This window comes from Phyllostomus hastatus, unplaced genomic scaffold, assembly GCF_019186645.2.
Source record: "Phyllostomus hastatus isolate PE091 unplaced genomic scaffold, TTU_PhHast_1.1 phas_scaffold_93, whole genome shotgun sequence".
Lineage (NCBI taxonomy): Eukaryota > Metazoa > Chordata > Mammalia > Chiroptera > Phyllostomidae > Phyllostomus > Phyllostomus hastatus.
The window spans coordinates 520,968-544,288 of NW_025334042.1; the positions used below are offsets into that span (position 1 = coordinate 520,968).

Genomic DNA, 23,321 nt, shown 5'->3' on the forward strand with positions numbered 1-23,321 from the left:
TCATACAGGGAAAATAGATTTTATTTAGAAACCAACAAATAAATGGATTCCTTTGCTTTCCTTGTTCATAGAAGAAGGTGTCCTAAATTTACTGAAAAGTTGTATCTGAGCAAAGTTATAAATAGTTTTGATATGTGAACCAAGTTTACCTTGTGGGTGTGAAAGATGCTTTTATGTCACTATAAATCTAAATGAGTATTGCTTTCCCACAAAAATCAGTGTTTGTTATTGGCAGTTGTGGAGAAATTTGGTAAGTATTTCAGAAGCTTCAAAATATCATAAGAACAAACTGAATATTTAAAAAACCTGATGAAGTAGAATAATAATTATAATGCTAATAAAATATCACTGAAGTTATGAAAATGGAAATAAAATGCTTCTTTCTATCTTTTAAATTAGAGCCATTGAAGTAATTAGCAGTAGGAATGTGCTAGGATTCTCCTCTAGCTAATTTCTGATACAGGAAAGCCATAGCCCACTTGGACTTTCAAAAACTATTCTTTGAACTTGCTATAGCTTTTATCACTGAGGCCCGGGAACTTTTTCACCTGAGTGAATCAGTGCATCAACTCATAGCAACAGTAGACTGAAGAATCCTGCCCGTTCACCTTCCTCTGGTGTCTCAAACACTCCTCTGTCTTTTCTCCTAGTCCAGTTAGTCCTTGCTGACTCTTCTGCCAACTCTTTAAATGCTGGAGCTCCTGGTCCTCTTGTTTTTTTCTTACCTTTTCCCCGGGCATCCTCATCTACACTGCTTGCATTGAGGACTTCTTAATCCATACTTGCCTCCCCACCCCCCAAGAAATTATTCTCCTGAAACTATGCATTCAAATACCTTCTTAAAAAATAAGAAAATCTGGTAATAGTGAATCCATGTGACAATAGCTGGCTGAGAGTAAGGAGTAGCTGCCTCCTTCAACTGAAGCCTGTGGTCTCTTGTTCACAATCCCTACCAGCCCCCATGTTCTGTACCCGGCTGACTTCACACAAGAGATTCTTTGCCTGGCAACTGTATATGCCCTAGTTTGTGACCACTGATCTAGGCCATACTAGACCATCTGTTGAATTAAGAAATTAATTAAAGAAACAAATAACATCACTCTTTTCTATTCAGGCTGGAATTACCTGATTTTGTTGAACTCTGGCTTCACCAGTTACTAAACTTGTTGCAACTTTGCCTGAATCACTTAACTTCTCTATGTCTCAGTGACTTCGTCTATGAAGTTGTGGTAATAATACCAGCTACCTCACAGGTTTGTTTTGAAAGTTGAATGGACTAAAGCACATAGGCAGCTTAGAACATTGCCCAACACACAGTAAGCCATAGTGTTTGCTGACCCAGCTCCTGCTGTTACTCTCTTCAGGATTTCTGTAACATATTCTTCAAAGCTGTTTCTAAAAGAGTGCTTCAGAGAACTTTAGAAAATTGATTTAGTCTGGTTTGTGACCTATAAAAAATATCTTGATTGTGTGAAACTACATAAATGCAATTTTTTCATTACTAAGAAATGATATTTCTGGAGTTAAATAGAGGTTCAGTTTGACAAATGAAAGTACAGAAGATGATAGGCCCAACTGAACTCACAAATACCTAAAACCAACATATCTAGAGGTTTTCTGTATACAAAATCCATGCCCAGCCAAAGGCAGAAGTCATTGTTTGAATGGTTTTGTATTCCACATGTATTTCCTACATGACCTTCAACAACTAGGCCAAAATTTCCTCCATATAGCTGTTTTCTTGCCGGGAATGGTATCCTGCTCTTGTCACACAGCAAGTTCTTACTACTTCTTCAAGATTTGTTTTCAGTGTCACTTCTGTGACATCTTTTCTGCTACCCTCTTCTCTATAATTAGCACTTACATTGAGTTGTAACTGCTTATTTATATGTCTGGTTTTCTTGGAGTGAATTCCTTGAATACTGAGCTGTCTTATGCATTTCACTAGAAAAGATGTAATTACAGGCTCAGGCTCTGGTGCCAGGCTGCCTGTAATCAAACCCCAACTCTGCCACTTATGGGCTGTGTGGCCCAGGGACAGGTCCTGGAGGATCTTTCTGGACCTCAACTCTCCATCTATAACAGAAGAATAATATGAGTACCTCATTAGGGTTGTTGTGAGAATTAAATCAGCTGATATTTTTAAACTTTATCGAATAGTTTCTTACACATAGAAGACACTTAATAAATATTGATAATTATTTTTTTGTTGCTGTTGACTTGATTTTTAAAATTTTATTTCCATATTTTACTTCTAGTTGCCTTTGATTAATCAAATTTACTCTGCTACAATAAATGTGATACATCACAAACAAAATGAAAGATAAAAATCACAAGGTTATACCAAAATATGCAGAAAAAGCATTTGATAAAATCCAGTGCCCATTTATGATAAAAACTCTCAGCAAAGTGGGAATAAAGGAATCATACCACAACATAATAAGGGCCATATATAAAAAAACTTACAGCTAACATCATATTCAATGGGCAAAATCTAAAAGCATTTCCTCTTAGATCAGGAAAAAGACATGGATGTCCACTTTCACTCTTACTCAACATAGTACTAGAAATCCTAGCCAAAGCAATCAGACAAGCAGAGGAAATAAAGGCATCTGAATTGGAAAGAAGGAAGTAAAACTGTCATTATTCACAGACAACATGATATCACATATAGAAAACTCTATAGGCTCCACCAAAAAACTACAAGATCTAATAAATGAATTTGGCAAAGTAGCAGTATATAAAACCAATGCTCAGAAATCAATGGCATTTCTACACACTAGTAATGAACTATCAAAAGAGACACTAAGAAAACAGTCTGATTTACTATTACAACAACAACAACAAAAAATGGGGTTCCTAAGAATAAATTTAACCAAGGAGGTAAAAGACCTGTATACAGAAAACTACAGGACACCAAAGAAAGTAACTGAGGAAGATACAAATAAATGGAAGCATGTACCATGTTCATGAATTAGAAGAATTAACATCATTAAAATGTCCAAACTACCCAAAGCAATCTACCGATTCATTGCAATTCCTATCACAATACCAATGGCATATTTCAGAGACTTATAAAAATATTCCAAAAAATTTATATGGAACCAGAAAAGACCTTAAATAACCTCAACATTCTTGAGAAAGAACAACAAAGTTGGAGGGATCACAACACCTGATATCAAACTATACTATAAGGCCATGGTAAACAAATAGTCTGGTACTGGCATAAGAACAGACAGACACACAGATCAATGAAACAGAATAGAGAGCCCAAAAAAACCCCATGCTTTTAAGGTTGATTAATATTTGACAAAAAAGGCAAGAGCATACAATGCAGTAAAGATAGTCTCTTCAATAAATGGCATTGGGAGAACTGGACTAGTACTTGCAAAAACATGAAACTAGACCACCAACTTATACCTAGAATAAATTCAAAATGGATAAAAGACTTAAATATAAGTTATGGTACCATAAAAATTACAGAGGAAAACAAAGGCAATAAAATTTTATATATCTCATATAGCAATATTTTTGCTGATATCATCTCCTAGGCCAAGAAAACAAAGGAAAAAATAAACAAATGGTACTACATCAAATTAGAAAGCTTCTGCACAGCTGAAGAAACCATTAGCAAAATGAAAAGGGACCCCACTGTATGGGAGATCATATTTGCCCGTAATAGATCAGAAAAGGGCTTAATCTCCAAAATACACCAGTATCAAGAACTCATACAACTCAATACCAGGAAGATAAGAAATCCAATTATTTAAAAAATGGGCAAAGGACCTGAATAGTGAGGAGGACATACAGATGGTCCACGGACATATGAAAAAATGCTCAACATCATTAGCAATCAGAGAGATGCAAATTAAAACCACAGTACAATATCACTTCACACATGCCAGAATGGCCATCACTGATGTCAACAAAAAACAAGGGCAGGTGAGAATGTGGAGAAAAGGGAACCCTAGTGCACTGTTGGTGGGAATGCAGACTAGTGCAACTACCCTGGAAAACAGAATGGAATTTCCTCAAAAAACTAAAAATGGAACTACCTTTTGACCCAGCAAATCCACTTCTGGGAATATATCCACAGAATCCTGAAACACCAATTCAGAAAGACCTATGCACCCCTATGTTCACAGCAGTGTTATTTACCATAGCCAAGATTTGGAAACAGTGTAAGTACTCATCAGTAGATGAGTGAATCAAAAAGTTGTGGTACATTTACACAATTGAATACTAAGCAGCAGTAAAAAAGAAGGAATTCTACTTTTTGCAACAGTATGAATAGAACCTGTTATGCTAAGTGAAATAAGCCAGTCAATGAAAGACAAATGCCACATAATCTCACTTATAACTGGAATCTAAGAAACAAAATAAACTAATAGGTAAAACAGAATCAGAAACACAGAAACAAGGAACAGACTGACAGCTGTAAGAAGAGAGGGGGAGGGGGAGGGGGACTGGTTGAAAGAAGGTGAAGAGGTTAGATAAAGAACAACTGTGCACGGCCAGTGGATGTGAACAACAGTGCGGATATTGACTGTGGGAAGGGGACAAACAGGGAAAAGTTAAGACAACTGTAATAGCATAAACATTAAAAAAATTTACTACAACTGATAACAAATCTAATTTTACTGCCCTTCACTTCTAGTTTAAGAGTGAATCTTTCAAAATATGAATCACAATTTGATCTGTAAAGGTAGAACGTTGAGAAATGAGATATATTGAATGTCTAGTATTGGCAAAATGTACATAGTCACGTGCCATTTTTTAAAAATATATTTGTCTTGTAACTCCTCCCCACTTCCTGATAAGACCCTTCTAGATAAATTGATTCCCTTTAATTTTCTGTCCTCCACTCTCATTCCATTCTACCTCCATTACAGTGTATTTAATATATATTTGGTTTTTAAAATATTTTATTTCTTTATTTTTAGAGAGAGAGGGAGAGAAGGACAGAAACAACAACGTGTGGTTGCCTCTCGTACGCTCCTTACTAGGGGTCTGACCTGCCACCCAGGCATGTGTCCTGATTGGGAATTGAAATATATTTGTTTATATTTAATTACTATGTTGTATGTGAGTGGTATGTAGAAATAAAAATCTGGGTGCTGGGCATGCTTATTGCTATTGGAAGACCACTGCTTCTAGGCCCTCTCAATGGACAGAACTAGGAAATATATGTATATATGTTACAGGGTGCAGCCAAGAGGGGGGGACCCCAAATGGGCATTTGAAATGGGGTCCAGAACTTAAGGTGTCCAGGAGATTTTAAGATGTCTCCATCCCCCCACCCAGGGTGTGGGTTGGGGGAAGGGACAAATGGAGCAGGGCCATTGGGAGCTGTTTTGCACAGCAACAGCCTTGCAGCTACCCTCTGGCGTGGTCATTTAACATATCTATAGCCTTTGGCTGGTCGCTTAGATATGTTAAATAGCTGTGATCATCTCTGAGCCAGGGGAATGGAAATAACTTCCCCACCAACACGTGACTGAGGGGCAGATCCCCCCCCAAGCTACAGCGCCTGCGTGGGAGCTCGGAGAAGATTGGCTCCAGGACATGGGGGCCACACCTGCCCAGACTCATGATGGCAGCCCAGTAAAGCTGGAAGGATATGAATTCTGGCAAGTGAAGCCGAGTGTGGGAGGAGTCGGAAATGAGGCTGCAGAGGAAGATTGGCCGCGGTGATTTAAAACCCAGACTTGGCGGCCATTAGGAAAGAGAACCACACGGCTTTGACGGAGTGGAGACTCCTGCATCCCAGAGAGAACCGTGCTGCTTTAGGAAAGAGAACCACGCGGCTTTGGACATAGTGAGGACTCTCCTTTCCCGTAGCCATAGGAGAGAGAACCACGCGGCCTTGACAGGGTGGAGACTCCCGCAGCCCTGAAAGGGAGAACCACGAGGCCTGGACAGAGTGGGGACCCCCGCAGCTTTAGAAGGGGGAACCACCACCTGGTTTTAGCAGAGATCCCGGCTACTCAGCTGAGGGTGCCGGGAACCCAGGGAGGTCTCCCAGTCGAGATGGAGGATTAACTGGGAAGAACCAGAGGACTGTCTGAGCCATGGACTTCGTTTTCCTTTCCTGAGTTACGGTACTCTGGACTGGGCAAAGGGGGAAGGAAGGAAGGACTGTGTTTGTGGGTGTTTGGGGGGACTTTGGGATTTTTGATAAAGACATTAGGTCACTACTTTAAGTTAGTATAGCATTAAATAAACATTTCCTTTCCTTTTCACGAATCTCTGGCATTGAGAGACGTCTTTCCTCTGGCGGCGGACATAACGGACCCGGGGCCTTCTTTCAATAATAGTATATCGTTCCAGGCCCCCCTTGTTCTGTTCTGTAACATATATACTAACCTATATAGGCACACATCCATCTGTCTATAAACATGAATTCATACAGATATCTCTGGCCCCAATCCAGTACCACAAGGCTTATTTTAGCCTTCTATCTTTGCTTCCTTGTGACTTTTTCTCTGGTAATGAGAGACCTTGCTCCCGTTATCTACAATTATTTACTTATTTGTTTGACCCTAGTATTACCGGCTGAATGGTGCCCTTCCAAAATTTTTATGTTAAAGTCCTGCCCTCCAGTACCACATAATGTGATCTTACTTGGAGATAGTTTTTATAGCGGTAACGGGTAAGCAAATTAAAATGAGGACATTAAGGTTGGTCCTAATCCAATATGACTGGTTTCCTTACAAAAATAGGAAATTTGAACACAGACACACATATAGAGGGAAGTTAATATGAACACACAGAAAGAAGATAGATGTCTAAGAGCCAAACAGAAAGGTCTGGAGCAGATGCTTCTCTCACAGCCCTCAGAAGGGACCAACTCTACCAATACCTTGATTTCTGACTGCTAGCTTCCAATAAATTTCTGTTGCTTAAGCCACCCAGTTTGGTACTTTTTTATTGCAGGCTTAACAAACTAAAACATTTCATAGTATATAGGTAAATTATTTCATAATTCCTATTACTTATCCCTATGAGAAACAAATTTACTAAATAGAGTACAGTGTTTATGAATAGCTCTTTTTGCAATTAGCCTTACAGTATCTAGTCAAAACACTGATTTCCAAAGTCATTTCCTTTTTTACCGATCCCTTCAATGAGGTTATATGGCATATTTGTAATGCAGTTAATTTGTCACAGCCTGCATTCCAACCTAGGATCCCTCATTAGAAATCCTGGTAGATTTTTAAAAATTTGAATACAGCAAATGGATTTTGACGAGTGGATAAAGGGTGTAGGTACCCACTATCTATAGAGTCTAGAGGAATTCCATTAACCTAAAGAAACCCCTCCCTCTGCAGGGCCTTTCAAGTCAACTCTTCATTCCCCTTGAAATCCTGGCAACCACTAAAATGTTTTTCATTCCTGTATTATGCCTTTTTGATATGTCATATAAATGGAATTATACAATATGTAGCCTTTTGTACTTGGCTTCATTTTGCTGAACAAAAATGTATTTGATATTCATCCATGTTTTTGAGTGAACCAGTAGCTTTTCAAAAAAAATTACGAGTGGGATTTCATCGTGCCACTGTTTTATCTATTCACCTGGGGAAAGACATCTTCTTTGCTTCTGGTTTTTGGCAACTGGAGTAAAGTTGTTATAAATGTTCACCTCTGGGTGTGTGTGTGTGTTTGTGTGTGAACATAAATTTTTAATTCACTTGGGTAGATACTCAGGAGTGAGTATACAATGCTGCCAAACTGTCTTCCAAAATAATTGTACCATTTTGCACTAATACCAACAATGAATGAGAGTTCCTATTGTTCCATGTATTTATCAGCATTTTTGTACCCTCAGGTGTTTGAGTTTTTTTTAAAGATTTTATTTATTTTTATTTTTAGAGAGGGGAAGGAAGAAAGAGAGGGAGAGAAACATCCATATGTGGTTGTCTCTTTTGCGCCCCCCACTGGGAGCCTTGTCCACATCCCGGACATGTGCCCTAGACTGGGAATCGAACCAGCAGCACTTTGATTGGCAGGTTGGCACTCAATTCACTGAGCCACAACAACCAGGGCTATTTTGTTTTGTTTTGTTTTAATTTGACCGATTCTAATGGCTGTGTGATGATATCTAATTGTGGCTTTACTTTGCAAGCTTTGCATTTCACAGATTCATCCCTGTTGCCATATTGTGATCAATGTTTCTGCTGCACAACACTCTGATGTGCATTCACCACATCATTCCACTATCAATTCTCCCAATGATGGAGACTCTAATTGTCTCCAATTAATATGAGGTGATTTGCTTCCTTTATTCATTATAGTCCCAAGGATTTCAATATTTCTTCAGTTTTTCTTTACCAGCAAGTTGTTGCATGGATGAAGACAAAAAACATCCAAATAAAGATTCAAACAATACCCAAACTATGTCCCAAAGTCCTCTTGCATTGACTAGATTGCCAAATTTTCTCTATGAAAACTTTTGTCTGTGGAACATACACTCCATGATCACTGTAATATTGTCTTCAAGAGAAGTATTATAACTGTAGTAGACCATCCTGCATGGCGTGGGCCCAGCCCCCAGTGGCAAACATTTACTGCAAAGTAACTTCCTAAAAACCATGCTAAACCTTCCAAGGATGAGTGTATCAGGTTCAACATTTGCCTTTTCATTTGCAAATATCCCTCTTCGGTGATGTGATTAGTAGCATTGGCTCTTTTGTTTTCTGTAAAAGGTAACCACCTAAAGTGAACCTGGCATAGTAAATGAAGACCACCATGTAATGGGCGGAGAAACTCAATAAAGGCCTGTCATGGCAGAGGCCGTGGCTTTTGCTCCCCTTGAGAGAAAAGCCATGCTGTCCCTTTTCCTCCACTGGACTCGGTAGTCTGTGTGAATGTCTCATTTCATCCATAATGATGCGGACACTGTGGGCCGGTGTCTTCGTCAATGACTTCTGGTTTAATTTCAATGACTTCTACTTCCCATTCTCCCATCTATGTTTTCTTCCTTTAATTTCATTCTCTCAAACAAATATTTATTGAAGGTCTTGCTCTGCTAGTTACTATTCAAGCTAGGGGTATACAGAATTAAGGACACTTCCCTATAGCAATTAATAATCTAGTATAGTGTATGTTGAAAGAGGAGAAAACATAGAAACATACACACAGAAAAGAGTTGTCTGAAAACAGACAAAAGTGTGCAGCCAGATATCCCTTTGTGAGTTAGAAAAGATTCCCCAGAGAAGATAAAATTTTGAAGTAGTTATTGAAGGATAAGTAGAGGGAAGAGCAGAGAGCATAAAGAAACACTTGGCATGTTGAGGGTCTGGTGAATAGTTCAAAGTCATAAAAAGTGGGGTTCATGACCATGGGTAGTGAGATGTATGGCTAGAAAAATTAGATGGCTGTGGATTGGAATGGGCTTAGTAGACCTTATTTTGTTACATAGACATAAAGTACCATTGAAAAGTACCATGTACAAAGTAGACAATTACATTTATATTTTAGATTGGTTACTTGTCAGTATAGATCAGAGAGGAATAAGAAATTGATATTAGGGAGACTAAAGGCAAGGCTATTGCAAATAGTTCAGATAAGCAATATTGAAAACTGCCCTGAACAGTGTGACTCAGTTGGTGGGGTGTCATCCTGCAAAACAAAGGGTTGCCGGTTCAATTCCCAATCTGGGCACATGCCTGGGTTGCAAGTTGGGTCCTCAGTCTGGGGGTGTGTGAGAGGCAGCCAATCGATGTTTTTCTCTCATATTGATGTTTCTTTTCATCTTTCTCCCTCCCTTCCCCTCTCGGTAAAGATAAGTAAATACAATCTTTAAAAAAAGAAAGAAAGATTGAAAATTCATACTCAAGAATGGACTATTTTTCCACCTAAGTGGTCAACGTGTGAGAAACAAGGAAAAAAGTAAAATCTGGGACCATATTTGGCATGTAAATTAGGGGGAAAATACCCCAATCATCATAAAAAGGCAACATCATTGATTCATGTGGTAATAGAATGCTTCTATATCTTGCTTGTGGTGACAGATACACAAATTATGACCTAAACACACAAACACACATGGATCCAAGTGAAAAGGGGGAAATCTGAATAAGACTGTGTATTGTTTTTACCATTGTAAATTGGGTAAAGTTTACATGGATCTCTCTGTGTTATTCTCTACAAACACGTGTGAATTTACAATCAGTTCAATAAAAATTTCAATTAAAAATGATAGCAACATAAAGATATTTTCAAACAAAAAAATCTATTAATCCTTCTTTGGATGCAGAGGGAGAAATTTAAGGCAATTTTTTCACAATTCTGCACTGGAATTTAGATTGATTTACACTTTTATGAATTTAGATTGATTATATTTATATAATAATTTGGAAAAAATAAAACCAACCAGACTCAAAACTAAGATAGCAGTTATTTAATTATACCTTGTGCAGTTTTTAGATGACAATTATTGTTGGTGCTTTCAGACATCTTGCATACTTATTAATTGGGAGGGGAAAATAAACATTTATTGAGCACTTCAAGTGTAAGTCATTGCTCAGGGGGCTTTACATAGTTCTCTGTTTCATGCTAATGAAGAGGCAGGCATTATTAGAATTATTAATACACTTTACAAATGGGGAAACCTAAGGATCAGAGTGTATAAGTACTTGTGCAAGGTCACAGAGTATTGGGATAAATCTATGTCCTACTTCCAAGCCTAAGCACTTTCCTACTATTTAGGGGCTGAAATACAGACAAAAGGACATTTAAAATATTGTTTCTGTCATTGGCTTGTCTGGTTGATCTCTACAGTATCTGTATCCAATATTTAGAAATTTGAATATAGTACTTTTATGGTAATTGGTGTGAATTATTTTGGCTCAGTAAAACATGTTTAAAATTTGTAGCAAGTTAGCTTTCTACAAAATATTTGCAAAAATAGTGTTAGATACTATTAGAAGACTTTAGGAAAGTTCCCTCAAACTTCAAAGAAAAAAAAAGCCAAATATACAAACATTAGGAAGAGGTTTATAATATTTGACTTTTATTGAGTGTTTACTGTATGTCAGGTACTATGTTATGTAACTTACAGGTTGTTCAAAATTTCACAACAAAATAGGGACAAAACCTGGGCTGTTCGACTCCCAAAGCCATACTTCTAAACCACTAGGCTAAGATGCTATAAAAATCTATCAAGTGAAAATAATGGGAGATAAGAAAAAGGGAACTTTACCCCAAAGTTCATCACAGCCCAAGATCAGTGACAGGATCACCATGTATAGTGGTTAGATGAGTTAACTAAGTTGTGTGAGTTGGGGATCTAAGTTGGGTCAATGTGCAAAGATCAATGGTTTCTTCAGGTCAGTCGTCTTCTACCCCGTTGTCTCATTTTATTTTCTTCATAGCTCATAAAATCTACAATTGTTTCATTACTTGTCTGTCACCTGCTCAACCTCACTAGAACATAAGTTCAATAAAATCAGGAATCTTGTCTTTCTTGTTCAATGATGAATTTCCAGTGTCTCAAGTTGCTCCTGACATGTAAGTATTTGTTTAATGGAAGCATAAGTGATCGGCCTTCCCTGGACTTAAATGGCTGGAGAAGAGGGGGAAATGAATATAAACTAGTATTGACAAGCCCTTAAGTCTGGGGGTGGGAGTTGAAGTGTTAGAAATTTGGAGGCCTAGGTTAGTGCCTGAAATTGGTGGGGGCCAGCTGGAGTAGGATAGAAACCATCACTTCTCCATTTGGTCTCAGAAGTTCTACCATCAAAAAAGGTTTATTGAGAGGAGGAGAAATCTATTTGGTTCACTTTTAATATGTGAATCACCTCACATCATGCATAGCTTTAATTAGAATGCAGAACTCTAGAAGCCTCCATTGAAATTAGTGCCAAGTGTATGCACATATTGAGCACTGGTCCACCTAGGTATTATGGATTCTTTTAGAGGAGTCATTACTGATGCTATTATAAACCTTGCTAGCCTTACATCATCTTCGAGTAGGATGTATATAAAGAAAGAACGTTGGAAGAAAAAGACAAAGAATAAAAATGAAAATAAAAATAAAGAAAGAGGTTGAGAAAAACAAAAATATCACATGGGAAGAACTAAAATAAGTAGGTAAAGTGAGGCATCTGCAGTATGGAGTGGGAAGGCAGCTCATTTTAATGAAACTGAGGAGTGTCAAGGGAAAAACTGTATCCTCTAAAATGGACTAGAGATACTTGTTAAACATGAGTCTTACAATAGAAGACTTTAGGCGGTTTGAAGTTTCAAGGAATGCAACATTTAGAAAAGAGGTTCTAAAACTATTTGGTTTCAATACCCCTTTACACTCTTAAAAATTAAGGACCCCCCAAAACTTTTATGTGTCTTACATAAATACTGATATTCATCATATTAGATATTAAAGAAATTTTACAAGTATTCGTTATTTTATTTAAAAACAGTAAACCAATTAAATGTTAACATAAAAGAATATTTTATATGAAAAGTGTTGATCCCTAAAAAGCATATACTACTGGTGTGGTGCAGTTGGTGGGAGTGTTGTCTTATAAGCTGAAAGCCTGCAGGTTTGATTTGTGGTTGGTGCACAAACCTGGGTTGCAGGTTCTGTCTTGGTCAGGGCTTGAGTGAGAAGCATCCAATGGAGTTTTCCTCTCATATTGGTGTTTTTCACATTGTTGTTTCTTTCCCTTCCTCTCTCTCTGTCCTTCCCCTTTTCTCTATAATCAATAAGCATGTCCTCTGGTGAGGATTAGAAAAAAAAAAAAAAAAAGGAAGACACTAACTAAGAAGGGCTCCAGGTGACTGTCACACAAAACTGATGCTAAAACTGCCTACCTCCCTCATTGAACTGCCTGTCTGTGGTTCTGAGCCAGTGTTTATAAAGGTGTTCCTGAAAGCCTATTTTAATCAATAAAACTGAGACTTTCCCCATCCAATCAGAGCTATGCAGCTAAAGCTTCATTAGCATCTTCACTGACCAATCAGAGCAGCTACCTTCTGACTAATTAGGACAGTGCTTTTTGGACCAATCAAGCTGTGAGGATTTGGAGTCCTCATTTGCATGAGGGGCTCAATCAGGGACCAGGGGCAGGGACTTTTCCTATACAAGTCAGATCCCCTGAAACTTTGCACACTTTTCCTTTCCACCAAAGAGTGAGGACTCTGGTTCTTCAACTGGAAATGAAACTTGGAAGATATTAGCAGAGCAGAGCAGGGCTTTCTATCTGGAGGGGGGCCTGATCTGTGCTGCTTCCTAACTGAGCTGTAATACTGTTGCAAAGCTCTACATGCTGTAGCAAAATTGACCTGTTTGCACCAAGTTTTCTTCTTCACCAAACCCCAAACTGGAGTCCTTCTTGCCTTGAATTAGCACCAAGTTTCATTGGCAACGACTTTACAAAACAAAAAAATTGAGTGGCAAGCTTTTACATTTTTGTAAATCTGTCTCCTTTAACAGCAGATGACTGCATCCTAACATCTGCTTCTGTTTTCAATGTTTCCATATCACATGTCATGTAGCCTCTGGAAAACACTGTGAGAGGATGAGAATGCAAAAAGCGAGTAACTTTTTAGTTAAGTACTTCTACAGGAATACTTTTAACCTCCTCAAGGAACACCTCCTCCTTGAAAGGGTCTGGGAACCAGGACCACACTTTAGGAACCACTGTTTTAGGAGTGACTATTAGTCGATCCAGCATCAATTGAAAAATAGCCATGCTGTTTCAGTCCTGAGGATTTATTTACATAGGATTTGCTTTTTCAGAAAGATGAAACATAACCACATTCACTATAAAGCATCCAGAGAATAAACAAATATGCCACCTTCATCCATCAGAAAAAAAAAATACTAAAGCAAAAATGAGGGACCATACGCCAAGTAAAAGGGTTTTGGAGTAGAGCTGGAGAACTCCCAGAACCAAGGAGACCCCCCCCCCCCCCCCTTTAGGAGAAGAAAACCGGTAGAAGCCGCCGTAGAGGTGGTCAGGAGGGAAGAATTGTTGTTCTTAGGGTTGAAATGGGCGGGGAGACAAAATGGTTCCCGGGAAAGGGGAGTTGGAGGGATTAGGCTGGGACACAGACGGGTACTAATGAGCGCTCGCCATCACCGTGTGGCGAGCCGGGACTAGACGGCTGGCCTCTTTTCTTCGCCCAGTCCCTGTCTCAGGGTCTTTCCCCAGAATGTAAGGGGGTTGAAATTTCCTTTCCAGAGGACCGGGTGAAAAAAAATAGAGATAGCCCAGGGCATAGCAGGGGGCGGAAGCGGGAACGGTGGAATCCGAGCTGGGCATAGAGGGCGTGGAGGTCGTCAGGGAAGAAGGACGGTTCTGTTGCTATGCAACCTGTCCAGAGCCCGCCTCCCGCTCGCGTTGCTAGGACACGGCGAGGCCAGGGGGAGGGCGGGGGAGCTGGTCCTACGTGCTGACGCTAATTGTATATGAGCGCGAGCGGCGGGCTCTTGGGTCTTTTTTAGCGCCATCTGCTCGCGGCGCCGCCTCCTGCTCCTCCCGCTGCCACCCTGAGTCACTGACTGCGCAGCTCCGGCCTCCTGGATACCCGTGCTAGCCATCGGTAACGGATTGGGGCCTGAAAGAGAAGGGGGAACGTAATGTCGGCCGCGCGGTCGGCGCAGAGGGGAGGGACGGAGGGACGGGGAACCGAGAACTGGGGCCACGGGCCGCCCAAGGCCTCCCGGCTCGCCTTGTGGGCCAGAGCCGGACCCGTCCGCAGAGTTTTGACCCCGTAGCTTGAGAGGTTCCCGGGATCAGCCAGCGCTTTTTTTCGGGAACCACTGAGGAGACGCGGGGGTTGGTGAGGCCTGAGAGGGCCAGAGACCGTGCCAGTGTGCGCCGAGGTACACTCAGCACCACCGGCTTCTCCGCGCGGACAGGGGCGAGGCCACGGCTTCGGCCGGGCGTCCTGAGAAAGCGACGGCTGCGCTGCTGGTTCTCGGGGTGCAGGGTGGGGGCCAGGCTCGACTGCGTAAGCATGGCTGCCTCGACGTCCCCGTTTCCTCAAAATTAATACCCGGAGGAGGCCGCTGGGGGATGGAAAGAACGGTGGAGGCTGCGAATTCCGATGGGTGGGAGGGGCTGTGAAGGGACGAGGCCCCTGAGCTGAGAGGGGGCGGGGAGGCTGCGAGGCTCGGGGGGCTCTCCGCCTACCGGGGGCGGAGACTCTGCAGGGCGGGGGAAACCCCGGCGGCTTCCCTCTGCACGTGGCCGCCATCTGAGACTGTTTGGAGACCCCAGCTTCTGTTGCACTTACTGAACATAGTAGAGACGGTGGGATGTGAAAATGAATAGTGAACAATAAGTCCAGCCCTTGGGTGTCAAACTCTTAACCTGCTTCTATTTGGGCTTAATCTTTTCATTGGTACAGGAGAAAAGTATGAGTGTTAGGTGATAGTTGATGCAGGGCCTCCATTACTAGAATTTTTAAGGATTAATGTGTGTGAAATGCCTATATTGTGTTCTTAACAAAAGATTTTTTGGTGTACCTCAGGTACAATTAGAATTTGGATGGGTGTCTTGACCACGCTTTTTTATTCGGAAAGGGTTGATCCTCGAACTGTTTTAAGGTGGCGTTACTAAAGAATTTGGCTTGCAGTGTCTTTAATTCTTCTAGGACTTCTATTGCTTTCTCACAAATTAGTTCCTTTATTGAGGTTCCCAGATAAGATACTTAACTAGCTGTTTAGTTTTTAAGATGAGTGAGGGTATGGTGGAGGAACTATAGAGTAGAATGAAGAGCAGTGTAAACTTAGCCAAGTTTGTAACATGCCTTGTCTATGCCCCCACTTCAAAAAAGGAGGCAGTGAAGGGAAGCAGTAAATGAATCTTGTCTAGGAGGGCTAGACTTCGAGGGTACAAAAAATGAACTGGGTACAGGATGTGATTGAAGAGCCCCTGTTTCAGACTATCACTGTCGGATTAGTTTTGTAAGGATTGCACTTTAAAATCTCAACACTAATTCCCCGGTTTCAGGAGAACTGAGCTGTAAAATGAAGTTTGCTATTCTTAAAAACAGGTAATACCAAAATACCTTTTCAAATTAGCATTTAGGTAGGTCCTATTTTCATGTCAGCTTTAATACTACTATACTTACCGTTCTTAGGAAGTAAGCCACAGTAACTCTGGATAAGGGGGAAACCATATCTATAAGTCGTCATTAACTGCATGGATGAATTATTTGACTTTAAGTGAAATGATGTATAAGGAAACCAATGTACCATAAGCTAATCAATATAAAAGAGTTAGGTTCCTAAATCACCTAATGAACTTTAAAATAAAACAACATTAAATGAAACCATGATGTTTGAGGACCTGCTGTATATAGAATGAACTTAAAACTGACAGACGGTAAATGAGATTTATAGTGATCTTTTGGAGTATTGAGTTTCAGATGCTTGTTTGGAGTATTGAGTTTCAGATGCTTGTTCCATGTTGTCTGAGTTCGAATGGGCCAAATTCAAAATGTGCAGTTTATTTTTTTAGGAAATCTGGAGGGTAGATGAAGCTAAATGGTAGGTTGGCTTGGGTATATAATATTGTAAAAATCTTGACTTCATAGATTGCCTTTTTATGTGTTATGTTAATTTAATAGCATTTTAAAAATTAACCATACCTGATTGAAAACCTTTTGTAAATTTTGTCTGTACTGGAACTAATCCAAAATTCAGTTGCTTGTTTTATTACTTATTCAACTTACACATACTGTGTCTAGATAACTGATTTCATTCTAAACATTTATTTTTAGACAGAGGGGGAGGGAGAAAGGGGGAAAGAAACATCAATGTGTAGTTGCCTCTTGAGCGCCCCCTACTGGAGGCCTGGCCCGCAACCTGGCGGTCGGCACTCAACCCACTGAGCTACATCAGCCAGGGCTGATTCTAAACATTTTAAAATATATTCAATACAGAGTCCTTTCGTGGGGAAGGGGGCTAAAAGAAGTAGAGTCTGTTTGACTTCAAGGTATGAAGATGCCAAAAAAACAAAATTAAGCCAAGTAAATTTGAAGGTCTAATTGACATTTTTAAGTCATGAGCGGCATCCCACCCAGCCCTCTGAGGGCTTGTACCAAATGGAAGGTTTTTTTAATAGGAGGAAGGGTAAGGCAAGGTTGCTGTTAACAAAAAAAGGGTTTTCAGCTGGGAAGGTTTTTGTCATGCAATTGCCTTTTTCTGTGGATGGGAGAAGAGGGTACATATGAGATTACTTGATTGATGTTGAGCAGAAAATTCCGGATTGATTAAGGTTGTTGCTGGGAGAGAGTGAAACTGCAATTAGATCAGGTATTAAATCTAGGCTTGGTATCATGGGCTTTTAGCAAACGTGATGCCATTTTGGGCCTGTGGTTTTTTTCTTCAATGGTAGCAAAATAAAATACTACATTGCTTGCTTTGGTCCTTTTTTGCTTGGTTGTAAATTTGAAATACTAATGACAGAAAAGATGAGAAGGAATGAATCCTAATCAGTTTAGAAAACTAATGATTAATCTATTCAGATCAAGTCAAATATGTGATTACTTAGTTTTCTTAGTTGATTCTTTGTGTATTTTAGTACCTGTTTAGACATACATCTTACATCGTGAACCAAAAGGGGAATTGGTTGTCTACATATAAAATGTTGAGTTGTGGTGATGGTGTGAAGAAAAAGAAAGTGGAGTTAGGGTAGTATTTATAAGACTTTTTTTTAAATTTAAGTTTTATTGATTTTAGAGAGAAACATCAATTTTTGTTGTTCCACCTATTTATGCATTCATTGGTTGCTTCTTGTGTATACACTGACTGGGGATCTGACCCACACCCTTGGCATATCCAGATGACACTTTAATCAACTGAACTACGGGCCAGGGCTTCTACAACATTCTTCACATGAAGGAACCTATTACAGAGGTGATAACGAGTCCTATTTCATGCTGATTTCATCAATATAACTTCTTTTCTTGTTGGGCAGAGTTAGGGTTAGAAGGTGACTGTTGCTGTTTTCACTCATCCTTGTAAATTGTTTAGTATGTTGACAGCAGACCACTAGGCTGCATTGTTGGGCTTGTGACCAAAGGTAGACTGTTTACGTCTTGTTACCAACTCTACCTTCTGCTACATGCTTTTTTAGAAGGTTTGTGTATTTTGATTTTTATTGAGAAAGGGGGCTATAATTTTGAAGTTTATTAGTTTGGATTGTTTTCTAAGGTAAAGGGTACAGAAGTAGGTAGAACGGGTAGATAATAACAGCACTTACTGGGTGATTATTCTGGCAATGTTTTAAGTTATTTTACGTAACTGATTTAGTGCTTCTGGAGGTGGGTAGTATGACCATTTTAATGAGGAAATTGAGGTACATAGTAAAGAACTACCTAGGGATGCAAACTGAGCAATCATGATTTCTAATGAGGATTTTGTATTGGTTTTAAAGCGATAGTTCCCTTGACTTAAATTGTTACACTGTACATTAGTTTGGAATTTGAAAACACATTTATTTATATATATATTTTAGATTTTATTTATTTTTAGAGAGAGGGGAAGGGAGGACAATGAGGGCGAGAAACCTTGATGTGGAAAAGCTATTTCAGTTAGCTGTTGTTGCATGCCCCCAAGTGGGGACCTGGCCTGCAACCCAGGCGTGTGCCCTGACTGGGAATTGAACCAGCAACCTTTTGGTTTGCAGGCTGGCACCCAGTCCACTGAGCCACACCAGCCAGGGCTGAAAAACACTCTTGCTTAGGTTTCACTGTGCTCTAAGGAAAAGCTGGAGGACTTAATGGTTATGAAGTTGTCTTTAATATGTCATGTTTCACGTGAATAAACTTTTTGTTTATGCTTGTGTGTTATTTTCAAATATCAGTCCAACCCGTTGTTTTCTTTGTCATTGGATTAGATAATACCTTAGATAATGAGATCCTTTAAACAAAGGATTGTGTTCTCAAATGGAAGTCCATTTGCTTGGGACTGACTGAAGTTGTGTTGGAGCCATATCAAAGACTGAGCCCCTGGACCACTGAAAATGTGGAACAGTAATGGAACAGAATGGAACAGTAATGCTTGAAAGACAGATTTGTTCAAGTGCATTTAGAATGAGATGAGGTCTGAGGTAAAGGGAAATCTTATCTTTGGGATATTACTGTTTCTCTTTATTAATTCTTTCGCTTTAAAACACGTAGTTTGTAATGATTGGCCGTTTAACCATGAGTGAGTAATTTTCCATAAGGGAATAGTAACTACTTTGTTATATAATCTGTGAGACAGTAGGCTGATTGGGAATGCACCTTGGTTTTTGGAGTGGTGTGGACTGGGCGTGGGTTTTAGAAGTCAGATTTTAATTACTAGTTTTTTCCACTTAATCTCTTGTGTGTTGCTGAGCAAATTTGTAATGTTTTATATACAAATAAGAGGAAACCCTATAATAGTCCACTACAGAGTAGGCTGTAAATGTTAGTTTTTCTTCTCATTGAAAGTAAGGAGAACTTAGAATCAGGTTTACTGCAATGTTGAGTTACTTGATAGCTCGTGTCTGGACATCTAGCTATTATAAGATTACAAAATAATTAGTTTATGCTTTGATTCAATCACTTTTTTTCCCTCTTTCTTCACTGTAAGGTTTTCTTTGTATTTAAGTTCTTAGGTTAAGGTATGACTTTAGTCATGATGAACCTTGTGTTTTCATTGAGGTCTTCTATACATTACATATATGAGGTAATGAGTTGAACCTTTCACCTTTTTATCTCTAGTAATACTTTTCCTTAAAGTCATTGACCTAATGTTAATATAGTGATACCAGGTTTCTTTTGGTCACGTTGTCTTTCACTAACAATTTTAATAGGGGCCTTTAGTTGATTTAATGTAATTACTGTGGTGTTTGGTTTAAATCTGATTTTTGTGTGTGCATGTGCCTTTTTTTATCCATTTTCTTCAGGTTGATGTAAAAATACACATATTTGTATATATAAATTTTTTTCCTCTTGTTTTGGAACATACATGTCTTTAACCTTTCAGGGTGTTCACCCTAGAAATTACAGTATGCATACATAAGAACATTAGAATACTTGGGTCCATTTCCTCTCCTCGTAACTCTCACCACTGACTTCGTGTTGTGGTAGTTTAAATTTTTTACACTATACAGTGGTGATACTACTTCTTTTAAAATATTTATTTAGATATATATGGATATCCTTTTGCCCCTCACTTCTTTTATCTTAGACCTTCCATTTTCAATCACTTGCCTTCTGCCTGAAGAAAGTCCTTTTAGAATTTACTACTGAGAGTGTTGGAGCTGAAAGTATGTTATCTTCATATTTGAAGGATATTTTGGTTGGTATAATATTTTAAAATCCTCCATTGTTTTCAGCATGTTAAGCACAACAGCACATTCTGTTGTCTTTTGATGTTCATTACTAAAAAGAAAAGAGCCATCTTTTGTGCCTTTGAAGTTAATCTAAGTCTTTTCTCTGTGTATCTTTTAGGTGACTGTTTTTAGTGTCTTGCCTTTTCACTCATATATCTCAGATAAGTGTGTTTTTTTTTTTTTTATTTGTCCCAATTGGGATTTGTAGGGCTATCATTTATTAGCTCTGGAAAATTCTTTGCTCCTAATTTCTTCAAATACTCTTTCCATTTTCTTCTTTACTCCTAAAAGTTGTGTTAAGTCTTTGTTACACTTTATTGTATCCTAAATTGTGTTTTAACTTTAGTATTTTCTGTCTTCTAGTTCTGTCATATTTTAGAAGATTTCTTTTAAGCTTGTTTTCAGCTCACTTAGTTCTCCAGCTGTATTTAGTCTGCTGTTAAACTTGTTCATTTAGTTTGATTTGTTATTTTTATTTGTAGAAGTTCTATTTAGTCCTTTGCCAAAATAGCTACATCACCTTTAATATATTACTGTTCCTTGTCGACGTAGCTGCAGGCATTGTATTTTCAAACGTAGTTCATATGGTTGTTTTTGTCTGTGTTTATAGTTATTTAAGTCTTTATAGACTGGCTTCTGTTGTCCCTTTTGCTCTTGGAAATTTTACGAATTATTTGAGGTCTATGATGAAGGTGCCTTTCACTTACATTTGGATATGCAGGTGCCTACAAACCCTTGTCAGAGACCACTTTAAGCTTATAGCTTGGATTTTGAAGGGAACATAGATGAGGTTATATTGGGCTTTTGTTCAGTAGAACTGGTTTATTATCCCTGTGAATTTAGCACTTTTAGGTTACTGCTTAATTTGGGAGGGTTGCCATAAAGATTCCTCGCCTTGAATAGGTCCATAACGTTTGATTTCACAGTACAGTAGTTCAAGTTTGAGGTTGGCAGTTGGCCATATGGCAAAAGTGACTTCCTTATTCTTATTTTGCTTCCTTAGGCATGATGGTTCAGAATCTGAGTATGGAAATCTTTTTAAAAATGAACTATTTGTAATTTTATATTTACAGAGAAGTTGTCGATAGTTTAGACAGTTCCCAATCACTTTTCCCTAATGTTTACCATCTTACATTACCGTGGTGTATTTGTCATTCTGTACATTTGTCAGAACTAGAGGAATGTTTTAAGTGAATTTGCTTCTTAAGATCAATCTGGCAATTCGGACTTCTGGCCAAGTTGTAGGCATAGGTAGACTCACTTCACCTCCTCACACAAAAAAAGGACAACAAATTTAAAAACAAAAAACAACCAGAACCTCCAGAAAATCAAACTATATGGAAGTCCAACAACCAAGGATTTAAAGAAGAAACATTCATTCAGATGGGTAGGAGGGCCAGAGAGGACACGGTGTGGTGAGGCAGCAGGGGCTGCCACTGGTGGAAAGGGCAGTCGCACATTCATGGGTGGCAGATAAAAACAAGGAGGGACAACTGGGACAAGCAATCCCCAGCCCCAGGCCAGACTGTGCAACCTAGGGTTCTAGCACCTGAAAAACAAAGCCTCCTAACCTCTAGCTGTAAAATCCAGTGGGGGTTAGCGTAGCAGAAGAAAGTGCTGGTCTCTCAGAAGAGTCCATTTAAAGGGCCTACAGGGTCCTGGAACTTAGGCAAGCCTACCCGCTATGGGAATCAGCACCAGGCCAGCAGCTAGAAGGGAGCCAGTTGCTTACAGGAAGTAGGAGAAGTGACTGGAAATGGGGCTAGAGCTGGTCAGATGTCATTGTTCCCTCTGATCCCTTCCAGACATACAGTGCCACAAAGTGGTAAAGTGGGTTGCACCACCCTGGTGAATACCTAAGGTGCCACCCCTTAAAATATAACAGGTGTGCTGACACAGGGAGGCTGCCAAATTGAGATGACAAAGAAATATAGTCCAAATGAAAGAACAGATCGAAACTCCAGGAAAAGAACTAAGCGACATGGAAATAACCAACCTATCTGATGCAGAATTCAAAACACTGGTGATCAGGGTGCTCAGAAATGGCTAAGTATGGTCACCAAATAAAGGAAGAAGTGAAGGTTATGCAAAGTGAAATAAAGAAAAATATACAGGGAACCAACAGTGAAGGGAAGGAAGCCAGGATTCAAGTCAATGATTGAAACAAAAGGAAGAAACAAAAATTCAATCAGAACAGAAAGGAGAAACAAGAATTCAAGAAAATGAGGAGAAGCTTAGGAATCTCTTGGACAGCTTTAAATGTACCAACATCCGAATCATAGGGGTACCAGAATGAGAAGAGGAAGGGCAAGAAGTTGAAAACTTAATTGGAAAAAATAATGAAAGAAAACTTTCCCAGTCTGGTAAAAGTCTGGTAAAGGAAACAGACATACAAGTACGGGAAGCTCAGAATCCCAAACAAGTTGGACCCAAAGAGGACCAGACCAAGACACATCATAATTAAATTACCCACGATTAAAGATAAGGAGAGAATCTTAAGCAGCAAGAGAAAAGGAGAGATTTACCTACAAAGGAGTTCACATAAGACTTAGCAGCTGATTTTCTCAAAAGAAACTTTGCAGACAAGGGATTGGCCAGAAGTATGCAAAGAGATGAAAAACAAGGATTACAATGAAGATTGCTCTATCCAGCAAAGCTATCATTTAGAATGGAAGGGCAGATCAAGTGCTTCCCAGACAAGGTAAAACTATAGGAGTTTATCATCACCAAGTCCTCATTATGTGAAATGTTAGGGGGACTTAAATGAAAAAGGAGATCAAAACTATGAACAGTAAAATGACAGCAAACTCACAGTTACAAACAATGGAATCTAAAAAAAAATCGAAACAAACAACTAGAACAGGAACAGAATCACAAATGGGGATCACGTGGAGGGTTATCAGTGGGGGAGACAAGGGGGAGAATGGGGGAAATGGTACAGGGAATAAGAAGCATAATTGGTAGGTACAAAATAGACGGGAGGATGTTAAGTGTAGT

At 39.3% G+C, this 23,321-nt stretch overlaps 1 protein-coding gene across 7 annotated transcripts in view; it reads left to right on the forward strand.

Annotated features, from left to right (window-relative positions):
• Nucleotides 1–14,400: 14,400 nt before the first annotated feature.
• The window catches only part of NAP1L1 (nucleosome assembly protein 1 like 1), a 29,380-nt gene continuing 20,459 nt past the window's right edge, over nt 14,401–23,321 (forward strand). For 3 of the 7 annotated variants that reach the window (XM_045829520.1, XM_045829522.1, XM_045829521.1), the window contains exon 1: nt 14,401–14,553. The gene's annotated coding sequence lies outside the window, so the exon portion shown is untranslated. Of the gene's footprint in view, nt 14,554–14,612; nt 14,837–23,321 lie in introns of those variants that run through there. The other 4 variants (XM_045829517.1, XM_045829516.1, XM_045829523.1 and 1 more) reach the window with 3 other exon arrangements.